General features: G+C 42.9%; 2 pseudogenes; both read right to left on the reverse strand.

Moving 5' to 3' along the window:
• Nucleotides 1-3623: 3623 nt before the first annotated feature.
• On the reverse strand, nt 3624-7827 carry LOC102827703 (annotated as a pseudogene).
• A 1194-nt stretch (nt 7828-9021) lies between these two features.
• The window catches only part of LOC102828084, a 37773-nt pseudogene continuing 33740 nt past the window's right edge, over nt 9022-13054 (reverse strand).

Consider the following 13054-nt stretch of genomic DNA (forward strand, 5'->3'; position numbering starts at 1 on the left):
ATGGATGTTGGATTTTGTCAAATTCCTTTTCTTCATCAATTGATATGATCATGTGGTTCTTTTATTTTTTCTTATTTATATAGTGGATAATGTTGATCGTTTTCCTAATGTTGAGCTTACTTTTTAGTTAGTACAGATACTAAACAGTTATCTATTTTACAGTCATTTTTAGGTCAATAACTTCACTCTCAGGAGCCATGGTGATGCAGTGCCTAAAGCACTCCACTGATAACCAAAAGGTCGGTGATTTGAATCCAGCAGCCATTCCACAGGAAAAAGTCTGTTCCCCTAAAAATGTACAGCCTTCTAAGCCCTATGGGGCATTTCTACACTCTCTTGCAGGGTCAACATGAGTTGGAATCAACTTGAGAGCAGTGTAACATCACTGGAGAAAAGAGTGTGATGGGATGCACAGGTTGATGACAGCTTTAGTTAATGGATTTATTGTCTTTTCCTTTCAATGTATGTGAAGCCTACTTGTAATGAAAAAAAAAATTAATGCAACAGCAAACTGCTTTTGCATTCTTAGGTCCTTTTTCATTTTACATCAGGAGCAGTTGGTTCATCCAATAAGTCAGGATACTTGTGAGGTATCAAATCCTGGGTGGGATCCAGCAATCTGTGCTTTAACAAGTTCTTTCCAATAAGCCAACTTCACATAAAGAATACCTCACGTAAACCCCATCTACAGAAATTCTTAGACATGGTTTTTAGAAACTCTCTTTCTTTCTCATTTTAGATGTCAAGGGAATAGATGGCCAGCTAGAAAGGAACTGGGAAAGTCAAGGCAGACATTTGTGTCAAGTTGTGACCATCAGCAACAAACATATCCTAAGGAGAATGTTAAAATAAGAAAGACACTTAATATGAGCACAAACCTTTTTCTTTTAAGGAAACTAACCTGTGGAATGAATTTAGACCTTACCTCTGAATTGGCTATAAGTAATGGGAGTTATTCAGGAATGAGGCCTGAAGCACTTAATGTATGTAAGGACTTATTCCTCCCTGTTCAGCCTGATTCAGTGTGTGCTAGAGACAAACCTTATGAATATGATCTAATTGGGAAACGTGGCAGATATAGTGAGTATCTTATTCACCAAAAAAGTTGCAAACTTTGCCTCAGTCTTCCCTCATAGAAGACAAGGGAAGGGCTTACACAAGGAGGCAGCATTCTTTACATATAGAAGGGCTCACTCTGGAGAAATCCTATAGATACAACAAAGCTGGGAACACCTGTGATGTATAAGAAATAACTTATGTAGGTGAGAATCATTGTAAGTGTGATGAATATATGAATATCTTTAATACTCATTGAATTTTCTTGGAGGAGAAATGTAATAAAAATGGTAATATTTTCAGAAAAAAATTGTATCTTACTAAGCTTCAAAGTCACTCAGCAGATAAAATGTTTGAATGTAATGTCTGGGAAAGTTTTGTAAAAATTCTAACCTCACTAAACATCCAAAAATACACCCAGGGAAGAAACCTATAAATATAATGAATGTGGAAAAATCTTCATTAGTAAATCAGTCATTATAATACATAAGAGAACATACTCATGGGAGAAACTCTATATATGTAATGAATGTGAGAAATTCTTCTACCATTAGTCAGACTTAACTAATTGTCAGAGATTACATACAGGGGAGAAACCCTGCGGATGTAGATTGTGTGGAAAACCCTTCAAAGAGAAATCAACCCTCGCTTACATCAGAGAACTCACAGTGGGGAGAAACCTCATGGATGCAGTGAGTGTGGCAAAACCTTCCACAAGAGGTCAGTCCTCAGAGAACACACACATGGGAGAAGCCTTACAAATGTGATGAATGTGGGAAGTCCTTCAGTCACAGGCCTGTCCTAACTGTTCATCGGAAAACACACACAAGAGAAAAACCTTATAAGTGTAATGAATGAGTGGAATCCTTCTGTGTGAAGCCCAAACTCACGGTTCATGTAAGAACTCATACTGGGGAGACACCCAATGAGTGTAACAGATATGAAAAAAACTTTTACTAGAAGTTAAAACTCATGGGACATCAGAGAATTCACACAGGGGAGAAGCCTTTTGAGTGTACAGAGTGTGGGAGAACATTCGGTGAGAAGTCAACCCTCAGTAGACATCAGAGAACTCACAGGGGAGAAACCCTATGACTGTAAGGAATACAAGAAAACCTTTTATCAGAAGTCAGCCCTCACTGTGCATGAGAGAACTCACACAGGTGAGAAGCCCTATGAATACAAGGAATGTGGGAAAACCTTTAGCCAGAAGTCACATCTTAACAAACATCAGGGAACTCACACAGGATAGAAACCTTATGTGACAGAGAGCAACTGTATGATCACCAGGACACAATTATCTTTTCCTCTTGTACACACAATATACATTTCTCAGCTTCCATTTACTGTAGGTTGAAATATGTAACTACATACTTGCCAATGGAATATGGACACAGTGATGTATGTCACTGCTAGGGCTGCCCCATTGAAACTTTCCATGCAGTCCTCCCTAATATTTCATCCCTTGTTGGACTGAAATAGAGATGACCCACAGGTTGACAACCACCACTTAAGAGAGGAATTAACTGGGGATAGCAGAATGCTCTTACCTCTACACACATAGACCCCATTTGTACTTCATCCAAATAAATATCTAACCAGCTGAGACATTGTGTGTTTTTGGTCTTTTGATGTATTTGCACTGCAACAGGCCCAACTGCTTGAACATAACAATATTCACACAGGAGAGACCTGTTTTGTCATCTCTCATTCCTAAATCAATTGATGGAAAGTCAAAGAACTCATAGGAAGGCACAAAGACTATAACACATGCTAGAAAAACTTTTATCAGTCAGGGATATGTCATTGAGCATTAGACAGCGGAATGAATTGAAACTGTATAAATGTCTTTAATGCAGTAAGGTTTTCATCAAAACTTACAGCTTTATTATGTATTAGAAAATTTATAATGAAGAGGAAACGATAAATGTAGGTAATGTCGATGAAATTTTTCCAAATAGAAATGGTAATTGTTTTATTCAAAATGCACCAAAAATAGTTGACTATTGATCAGTGGTTTTCTATTGTGGGGAAATTTGCTATAAATCTCTTTCCTGAGAACATACTCATTTATTAAGCATAGAGATTCAATTCAGGACACCAAATTAGGTTATTTGTAGCATTTATACACGAGTATACTGTGTTAACAAGGAGCTCTGGTAGTGTAGTGGTTATGTATCGGGCTGTGAACTGCAAGGTCAGCAATTCAAAACTACCAGCTGCTCTGCAGAAGAAAGATGAGGTTTCTACTCCCATTCAGGGTCACTATGAGTTGGTACTGACTCGACAACACTTAACAACAACAACATACTGTGTTAACAGAAATTTTACTTAATGAACTCAGTGTAACTTGCTGGAGCACACAAAATACCATGTACTCTTTTGCACTTCAAGCTACGACAGGCAATTTTATTTCTCAAGGGCTCAGATTGCAAATGTTAAGCTGAGCACGTGCTATTACCATGTTGGTCCAAATTCACATATTTAAGAAAAGAAAAATCAACTCTTATCTATGTATATGTTAATCACATTATGGTTTGTAAATTTCTTCAGTATAGTACTCAACATCACTGGTCTTTTAAATCCCTCTGGATGTCCCACAGAGGATCTGCACTCTTGAGTTGAGCCACCTCGTCATCCTTCAGCTTCTGCTTAATAACACTGGTTAACTCTCGAGCATTCAGAGTACACAGAAGGCTCTGAAAGACTTCATTCTCCGTGCTATACATCCCCTTCACCATTGTTGACATTGGATGAATCCTTGATATTTTTTAAACATGGATTAAATCAGACCAGCCACACTTAATTCTACTGGGCTGCAGCCCAGTTGATGTCTTCATAGGTATTTCCAACTACCATTTTATTTACTTCCTTCCAATTTTCACTTTCATTGTCCATTTCTGTTTTTGGATTCAGTTCCTGGAGAGAAACCCCTGTCATGTTCACTCTACTCCACACCACCACACTTGAGTCACCATGTTTTCCCAAAATCCATCCACGACAACTGCTAAGATGATTTTACAGTCCTAAGATAGCAATATCTAGCAGAATCTAGGTTATACCCACTTCCAAACACACAGTGATCTACTTAGTTTCCAGGTAACATGGAAGAATACTCAGCATTAGAAACTACAATTATGATGCAGTCAAGACTGTACTTGATGATTTGAGGAATAAAGAATTTGAAGACATTAACATTCCTCTGTACCAAATTGAGACCATTCTTCCCATCTTGCTGACGATCTCCTGCAGTTACCACCACAATCTTCAAAGTGGTCATCACAGAGTAATCTTTATCTGTTACAATTTTAGGTGTCTGGAGAAAGAAGCTCTCGTGCTGTAGATCCATCATTTCTCCTTTTGAGTCTATCTTCTAAAAGGGCAAGTTCATCAGCCAGAGACTTTCCCAGAATGCTGATGGCACATGCTATACCAACTTGTCCAACACTCAGTATGGTTACCTTATTTGGAACTGTTGCCTCTTCTGCAACTGGTGCAATCATTTTTTTTCTTAAGTGCTGCTATTGTGCGCAGGACAGAGAAGTCGTTCAAGACAGTTGTAGAAATCATGCAAAGGAAACTATGCAAGATATGTTTATCTCCTCTGGTGTAGGATCTGCAGAGGGAGGAGGAGGTGGGCCATGCATTCTTAATGTTGTGATTTACATTGGTTTCCCACATTATACGCTGCTATTACTAACTCTTGTTAATTTTTTTAACTTTTAAGTACTGTTCTACATATACTTCCCCCTAATCTTTACCAGCTGCTCCGCGGGAGAAAGATGAGGCTTTCTACTCCCGTAAGGATTTAAACCCTCGGAAACCCTGTACAGGGTCGCTATGGGTTGGAACCGACTCAACGGCACTTAACAACAACAACACATCTTTTACAGTATATGTACATTTTTATGACTATTAGGGTAAACACCACATCAACCACTCTTTGGAAATACTATACAGGGTCACTACAACTAACAGCACATAGCAACAGCATCACTCTCTTAAGTAAAATTTGCAGCTAACACAGCCAGCCAATGGGGCTAAAATTTTACCTAAAAATGCAAAAATCAAACAGTGAATTATTATTAATGGCTTATGCCTGAGTTAACTTAAGCAGTTGTGAACAGTAGTACTTTTCACTGTACCCAATGAAAAAAATAGTCTCTGGAAGGAAAAGTTCCCTTTTGTTTCTTTCCTTACATGTTTTAATTGGCAACACATGAGTGTGTGTAGTCAGATGCTGTGTGACAGCATTTAGAATGATAGAGCTAGGTGTGTGCCTTGCCACTCATAAGAGCCATCTGACAAATGGAGGCTCCATTGCTTATTACCTGTACTGCCTTGGCATTGAGCTTTTCTGGGCTTCAGGATCTTGATATTCAAAAATAGGCAAGCTACCTCACTAGGCAGTTGTGAAGAACAAATTAGCTAAGATACATAGAGCACTTACAATATTGTCTGGCACATAGTAAGCATGTAAGCTTGAGCTATGATGATCAGAATCGACAAAACCACTCTGTAATAACAGCCTGTTGTTTGGCTATACTGGCACTGTCTCCAACTTTATGACAATGTCTTGGTGTGGTTTCGCTGCATGCCTCCTGTGAGACAAGAACTCTGTCCTTCCATGTTATTTGGTTCCTGTAGGATAACCCCTAGAATTTTGCCAGGAGTTGAGGTGTCTTTGTTATCTAAAACAGCCAGACAACACTTGAGAATATATGCAAATCATTGGGAACCAGAAGACCATACCTAGTCAGTGAATCGGGAAGGAAAAGGGACATGGTTTAGTCAGTCATACATGATCAGGGATTGAATCACTCATGACTGCTCTGAGGCCCCAATGATGACGATTCAACTGAGCCAATAAAAATTCTTGAAGACAGAAGTGACTTTGGGGCTTCTGGTTGATCAGAAATCTGGGTTCAGGAGGGTGACATGTCCCTGAGGACAGTCCCTGGGCACAGTGGATGCACTGCACCAGGACCCCTCCTGGACCTCACCCTTTGCATCTTTTTGTGTGTATACTTTCTGGTAATAATTCAATAACAGGAAGTAGAATAAGAGCCAGAAATGCTGATGTCTGCCTATCTAGCAGTCTGAAGCACTACATTCTTTTGTGCTCTGACCTAGCTAAGGCTGGCTAGGATCACAGAAGAGGTTGGTTGTTCTGAAGTGGAACGAGTCATATGGACTCCCAAACTTGTGGTTAGCACTCTATTACCAAACTAGGATGAGAGAGTGCTGCTTGGAGTTTCTGGTGACAAGGGTGAAGAAGTGGGAAGGTGAACTGGATTCATTATGATCCTTACCACACAGTTAGCAATGAAGGTTGGACTTGCCCACTGTGCCTTTGTAGTGTTTCTCCACACAGGTTTAGTCAAGGGTTCTTCTTGACCAAGCTGTTCATGGTGTGTGTAATGAATCTTTTCAGTTGGGTTTTGCATAGGGTCCAATCTTCCTAGTGAACTGATGGTATGTCTTCAAAAAGTATCCTCAAAAAGAGACTGGAAAAGGTGGTTCTTCTGCTGAATGTTGGTGTTTTTTTTCACACATCAACTGGCTGCCTATTGCAACCTTGAGATGTTGTGTCCTGTAACTTGTCTAATGTGTGGTGATCTCAGACCTACATTATGTGTATGTAGCCCTGAGCCACATGCAGCATCAGTAATCTGTTTCCAGGGGATGCAGAGGAAGTGAGCAGTGTGTCCTGATGGGTCTCAATGTCCTGATACTTGAAATCCGTACCGCCTGCCTTTTCCTATGATTGGCTTTGGGCTGATGTTTGGTTTTTGCTTAAATTCAGTTGCATTGGGCCAATCCAATTTTTTATCTAAGTCTTGACCAGTTTTTATCTGTAATGAAAGTGAATGGCTTAGTTATCTTGTACTACTATAACAAAAATACCACAAGTGTATTCTGACTCTCACAATTTAACAGACTAGAAGTTCAAATTCAGTTTCTTCTTCGGAAGAAGACTTACTCTCTGTGTTGGCTCAGGGGGAAGGTCCTTGTCATCAGTCTTCCCTTGGATCTAGGAGTTTCTCATTGCAGGGACCCTAGGTCCAAATGTCAAACTGTGCTCAGTTCTTCTTTCTTGGTAGTAGGAGGTCCTTATGATCTCTGCTCACTTGTTGGGTCTCTTTTATATCTCACAAGAGATTGACTCAAGATAGAACCAAGCTTGTAAACTGACCGTTTCTCCCCTCTGAATGATTTGCAGATACTTGTGCCTAAACAAGTTAAAACTATAGCACTATTAGTATATTGCAAGGTCAATCTCATTTTTCTCTTCATCTCCTCCTTTCATTAATGGTATCTGAATCAGATCCCATTTCCTTTTCCCATTCAAAAGCTCTTTTTAAATTCATTTGGATTTATATTAAATGTAGATTATAGCAAGGTACCTACCCAGGATAGAGCACTTCTCCCAAGTGCTCTGGGCCATTCCAGGAAACCAGGAGACAGACTCAGGTGGGCAAGGATCAGACTGCAGCTGCTCCTGCCCCTGTACTAGCAACAGGTCTATAGTCACCTCTCTATGCCTCCCTAGTAACCCACACAGAAACTGATTACAAGGGAAGACCTCAAATACAAGGTGAATATTTAGTGAATGAAATGTGGATACATCTGCTAAAATAGCTATGCTTACTCCAGACAGAGTAGATAGTCAAGGTACAGCATTTGTGGAGACAGAAAAATCTGTACTGATAAAAGAGTCGCAAGAGTAGGGTTATGTCACAATTCTAAATGTTAACGTACCAACAGCATGACTTGGCACATGTAAAGTCCTGTCCCTTTTGAGGTATTTGCAGATCTACGTCCTCAAAGGGAACAGCATCCCCCTTTTTCTACTTGGTTTAGAGACTGAGCATAGAAAACTGAAAAACTAGTGACTCCAGATGTTGTTTGGTGCCATCGAGTTAGTTCTGACAAATAGAGCTTCACGATGTTCAACAAAACTGCAGGCACAGAAATATACAAGCCGCCAGCTTAGTAACATTCTTAGCAGAATCCCCTAAATATTGTTTTTATTGATGCTTTGTATATACCAAGCCAAGAATATGCCAACCACTAGTACAGTAAAAGCTCCAAAGCACCCAAGAAGTTGGATTGCCATCTCAAGAGTCAAAAGGGGAAACTGGTCAGAGCTCAGGTCTACCGATGTCCTGGGAGAAAAAAAAAAACCCAGGGTTTTCAGTCACAGGAGCCTTGTGTCGTGACCCCAAGGACCTCCCCCCACCACATACACACACACAAACCACACTGCCTACAGAGTACCTATAGGCTGGCTGGTAGGGAATCAGTTCCCAAAGGCAGGAGAGGCGGGGCCTGAATGTGGGGTGCAAGCAGGCAGAATCTGGGTTCACTGGGGGAGGTCACTCAGATGGGGGTCTGCATATCTCTGAAATGTCAGCTGAGGGGAGCCTGTATTTTGCCATGGCAGAATGCAAGCCTGGTGTAGCCTGATGCTCAGCACTTTCTATATCTGATCATCTAGGCTGGCAAGTCAGTCCTAGCCAAGCAATGAGACTGCAGGTTGCTGCTGTTTGGCGACTTATTAAGTGCTGTCAAGTTGGTTTCAACCCACAGCGACCCTGTATAGGGTTTCTGAGGAGCGGATGGTGATTTTGAAGTGTTGACCTTGTCGTTCAAATGAATTTGCAGTCCAGTGCTTATCCCACAGGGCCATGGCCTGGTCAAATTTACTGGACCCTTAGTTCCTCATCTACCACACCAATCTTCACATGCATAGCAGCTTTCTATCTCAAAATAATTCCTATTCCCCATAACTCCTGATTGTCTTATCATTTGAGATTCTATTTAAAGTATTTAATACCCATGGAAATATGAATTCATGGTGTGGGAAAATGATACATCTATGTGTTCTACATAGATACATTATTGTCCCAGCAGATTTTACTGGGAACTTTACCTTCACAGAAGTGCAATCTCTGTCATGTACTAAATTTCTAATGATGCAAGGGTATTGTTCAGAGTTTTCTTTTCAGTCCCACTGATTTGTTTTTCCATCTCATTGTCCATTCTGTCTCGATCACTATAGCTTAATAATATATACTGGTATTTGGTAGAAGTCTTCTTAACAAATAAATCCACTTGGGGAATCTCATGGCTATTATAATGTCTCTGCATTTCCATATCAATTTTAGAAATAGCTTGCAAAGTGCCTGTTTAAAAATGCTATTAGTTGTATTGAATCAACTTTCCTACATGTCACCTTTAAACATGTCCACTATGACTTTTTTACGTTTACTATCTGGTAGCATAGTGGTTATGAATCGGGCTGTGAACCACAAGGTCAGTAGTTCGAAACTACCAGCTGTTCCGTGGGAGAAAGTTGAGGCTTTCTGCTCCTGTAAATATTTACAGCCTTGAAAACTCTGTACAAGGGTCTCTATGAGTTGGAACTGACTCCACAGCACATAACAACAACAACACTCAAGTTTACTTATTATTAAGTCCTGGTGTAGCACTGTGGGAAAAGCACTAGGCTACAAGGTTGGTTTGAACCACAAAGTCGGTGGTTCAAAACTCACTAGTTGCTCCTTAGAAACCCTATAGAGGGTCATTGAGTTGGAAGCATCTCAATGGCACTTAACAATTATCAAATGTAACAGTTATTGTTTTATTTGCTTCTCATCCCCAAATTCAAATATTTTGCTAAGTCTATGGAATGGTTTGGGCCTGGGCCATTTGGTATTTCCCTTTGCTAGTTGAGCTATTAACCTTGTCAGTGGAGAACTGAAGAGACTGCTTGGGTAAGGCAGCTTGGATACGACGTATATATTTTATTTTTCATTCTCAAACATGTCTTTTGTGCACCTCCAGTTGGGGCCTATGAGCTGAGCATAGTCAAGACTTTATCCTAGGCTCAGAGGCAGATGGGGTCCTTGGGCCCAACCTCCATTACCCACCCACTCCCACCAGTACTGACTCAGCTGAAGCAAACAGCACAAAAACAGCTACTGTATTTCCCATGGATCCATGGAAGGTTTGAACAGAGAAAAGAGGATGCCAGAACACATGGTGAAGTGTCCTCAGGACTCTACTGGTATCAGGTACTACTTAGGAAGTGGCTCCAGGTCTTTCTCCTCATGGGCCCCAGGGGCCTTGGGATTGGCATGTAGGAAGCACTGTGCCTGCAGAAGGGGTGAGAGATCAGGGTGTAGGGTGGGAATCAATAGTTACCTCCACTCATCCCCCTAGCCTGCTCCCCTCTGCCCTTGCTGAGAATCTCCAGCCCCATTACTACCTCCCTGTTCTCTGGGCTCCCCACCTCTCTAGGGAGGGTCCCTTCCTCTTGGATGCTGTAGACTTGGGCAGAAACCTGCACTCCATGATTCTTCAGCTCTTCTTTCAGCCTGGACAGGCAGTGGGGTTGGAGGGAGGGAAACAAGTGTCTGAAGCCTCAAGCATGAGGAATCCCACAAATGCCCACCCCAGGGCTGGTCAGTGTACACCTCTGACGCTTCTTCTACAGCTGCTGACACTTCTCCTGCGGCTGCTGCTGGCACAGAACCACAGTCTCCAGGAGCTCCCCAGCCTTGCCAGTCTCCTCCTCAAACAGTCTCCTGGGGGTAGAGGGGATATCAGTACCAGCTGCCTCTCTCTGCTGACCCTCTATGCCACCACATCCATTTTTACATTGCAGCAGTAGCCTCCTGGCTACACAGGAAGAGCCCCTCCCTGACAGCTGAGGATGCCTCAGCCTTATGCAGGGAGTTCAGTCGATGCTTCAAGTCCTCCAGTTTTGGCTGGATTTGCTTCTCTGAGGTGGAATTAAGTGGGCATATGGACAAGCAAGGAAAGGAAAGGCAGTCAGGATAGGTAGGTAAGTGCCACCTACCCCCTCCCCTAATGCCTGGGCCTTACCTTCCTTGAGCAGCTGCTCCTTACTGCTCTCCAGGATGCCTGTCTCCCGTTCCAGATGCTCTGGCCTCTGAGGGGCAGAAACAAGACCTCTCAGCCCCTCTCCATGCATCAGGAATCTGTCCAGGGTCCAGTCATTCATTTATTCAAGTATTTCTGTACTTAAGGTGTATCTCTTGCCATCACTCTACCCGTCTCCATTCCTGCAGCCTCAGGTGTGCCTACCTCAGAGGCTTTGCACTTGCCTGTCCCTCTGCCATGGACTCTCACCTGAGAGACCCACACCTGCTGTGCTGTGTTGTGCTGGTCAGGACTGTTTCAGGTGTGGGAATCAGCCCAGTGGTAGGATTTACCCAACACAGCACTGTGGCCCCTTACTCCCACTGAACACCATGTCCCCTGTTTTCTGGTCTGACATCTGGTACAGTCCCATCTCCATCCCCTAAAAAAAGCCCAGGTTTACAAACACTCTCCCTTGTGCCTGTAATAATGCTGGGAATCAACAGCCATTGATACCCCAAAATGAACGCCTAACTTTGACTCTGAGGAGGACACTAGAAGCAGGAAGTGATGAAGAAGGACTGAATTTATGGCATTTCTGACATTTTTGGCCACCAGGTCCTGCTCAAGAATTGGGTGTGGCAGGAGAGAAAAATGAGCCATGGACTCATTTGGTCATTGATAGCAGATGTGCACAGGTACTGATGGACAGTGTAGAGGGGGAAAGCATTGGCTTTGAAAGGGATAAGGTAGGGACTCACATGGAACTCCCAGAGGTCCTTCTGCTGACCCATCAGATCCTCAAGCTGTTCCTCAAAATCTAACCTAGGAGGAGGGTGGGGCTTGATGGCGGCTATGGTGAAGGTGTAGTGAAGGTCACAGTCAACAATAACTTGGAATTCCAGGCAAGAAAGAGGCAGGATGGGGCTCCAAGGCTTGGACCCAGAGAGATAGGAATAGTTTAAAGGTTTGAGAACTTATAGCCTGTGGAATTTGGAGCTGAGGCAGGAAATCGCGTACTATTGAATCTGCTGGCCAGGCACAGAGGTTGGAGGACACATCCTGGGCGAATCCAGGCAGCAGGATGAAATAGGAGCCACAGAGACATGGAGGAGGCACGCCAAGGGAACCTTGGAAAAGAAAGAGAAAAAGGGGCACAGTATACTCTGCCTATTTTGTGTGGGTCCGATTTTATTTTTTTCTTTGGTGTAGGGTAATAGGTGCGCTCATGGTTTGCCCACCTACATTCGGTGAATAGAGGTAGGGGCTTAGCCTAGTGGCCAAGACCCACCCCCACCGCTGGCAGTTTCCTCTGCCAGAAACTCACACACACTCAACCCAAGCTGAGATGCGTATTTGGTTGGCCTTTTTGCACTAGGTTGAGAGGGGTCCTGGTGTAGCTCTGTGTGTTAAGACGCCGTGCCGCCAATACTTTTGAACTGCAGGGTCGGTGTGGAAACCCTTATGGGAGACTCGGATGTGCGTTCCATTTGGTCGGCTTTCTCTCACTGATTGAAGAGGCGTCCTGGCGTAGCATGGCTGGTTAAGGTGCCACTGTAAAGCCTTTTGAACTGCAAGGTCAGGAGACACGGATGTGAGTTCTATTTGGTTGGCTTTTTCTCACTGGTTTGAGAGGCTTCCGGGTGTAGCCTAGCTGGTTAAGGTGCCACTGTAAAGCCTTTCGAACTGCAAGGTCGGTGGTTCAAGCTCACCAACCGGCCCCCCGGAAACCCTATACGGGAGACGTGGATGTGCATGCTATTGGGTTGGCTTCCCGCCCCCCCCCCCACTGGTTTGAGAGGTGTTCTGGCATAGCGCTGTAGGATAAAGCACCACTTTTAAGCCTTTTGAACTGCAAAGTCAGTGGTTCAAGCTAACCAGCTGCTCCGTGGAAACCTATATGGGAGACACGGATGTGCGGACTATTTGGTTGGCTTTTTCTCACTGGTTTGAATGGCATCCCAGCATAGCACTGTGGGTTAAGACACCACTGCAAAGCCTTTCGAACTGCAAGGTCGGTGGTTTAAGCTAACCAGCCACTCCGCAGAAACCCTATACAGGGGACGCAGATGTGTGTCCTATTCGCTTTTTTTTTTTTTTTTTCAAG

Source organism: Chrysochloris asiatica, unplaced genomic scaffold, assembly GCF_000296735.1.
Source record: "Chrysochloris asiatica unplaced genomic scaffold, ChrAsi1.0 scaffold00179, whole genome shotgun sequence".
Classification (NCBI taxonomy): Eukaryota; Metazoa; Chordata; class Mammalia; order Afrosoricida; family Chrysochloridae; genus Chrysochloris; species Chrysochloris asiatica.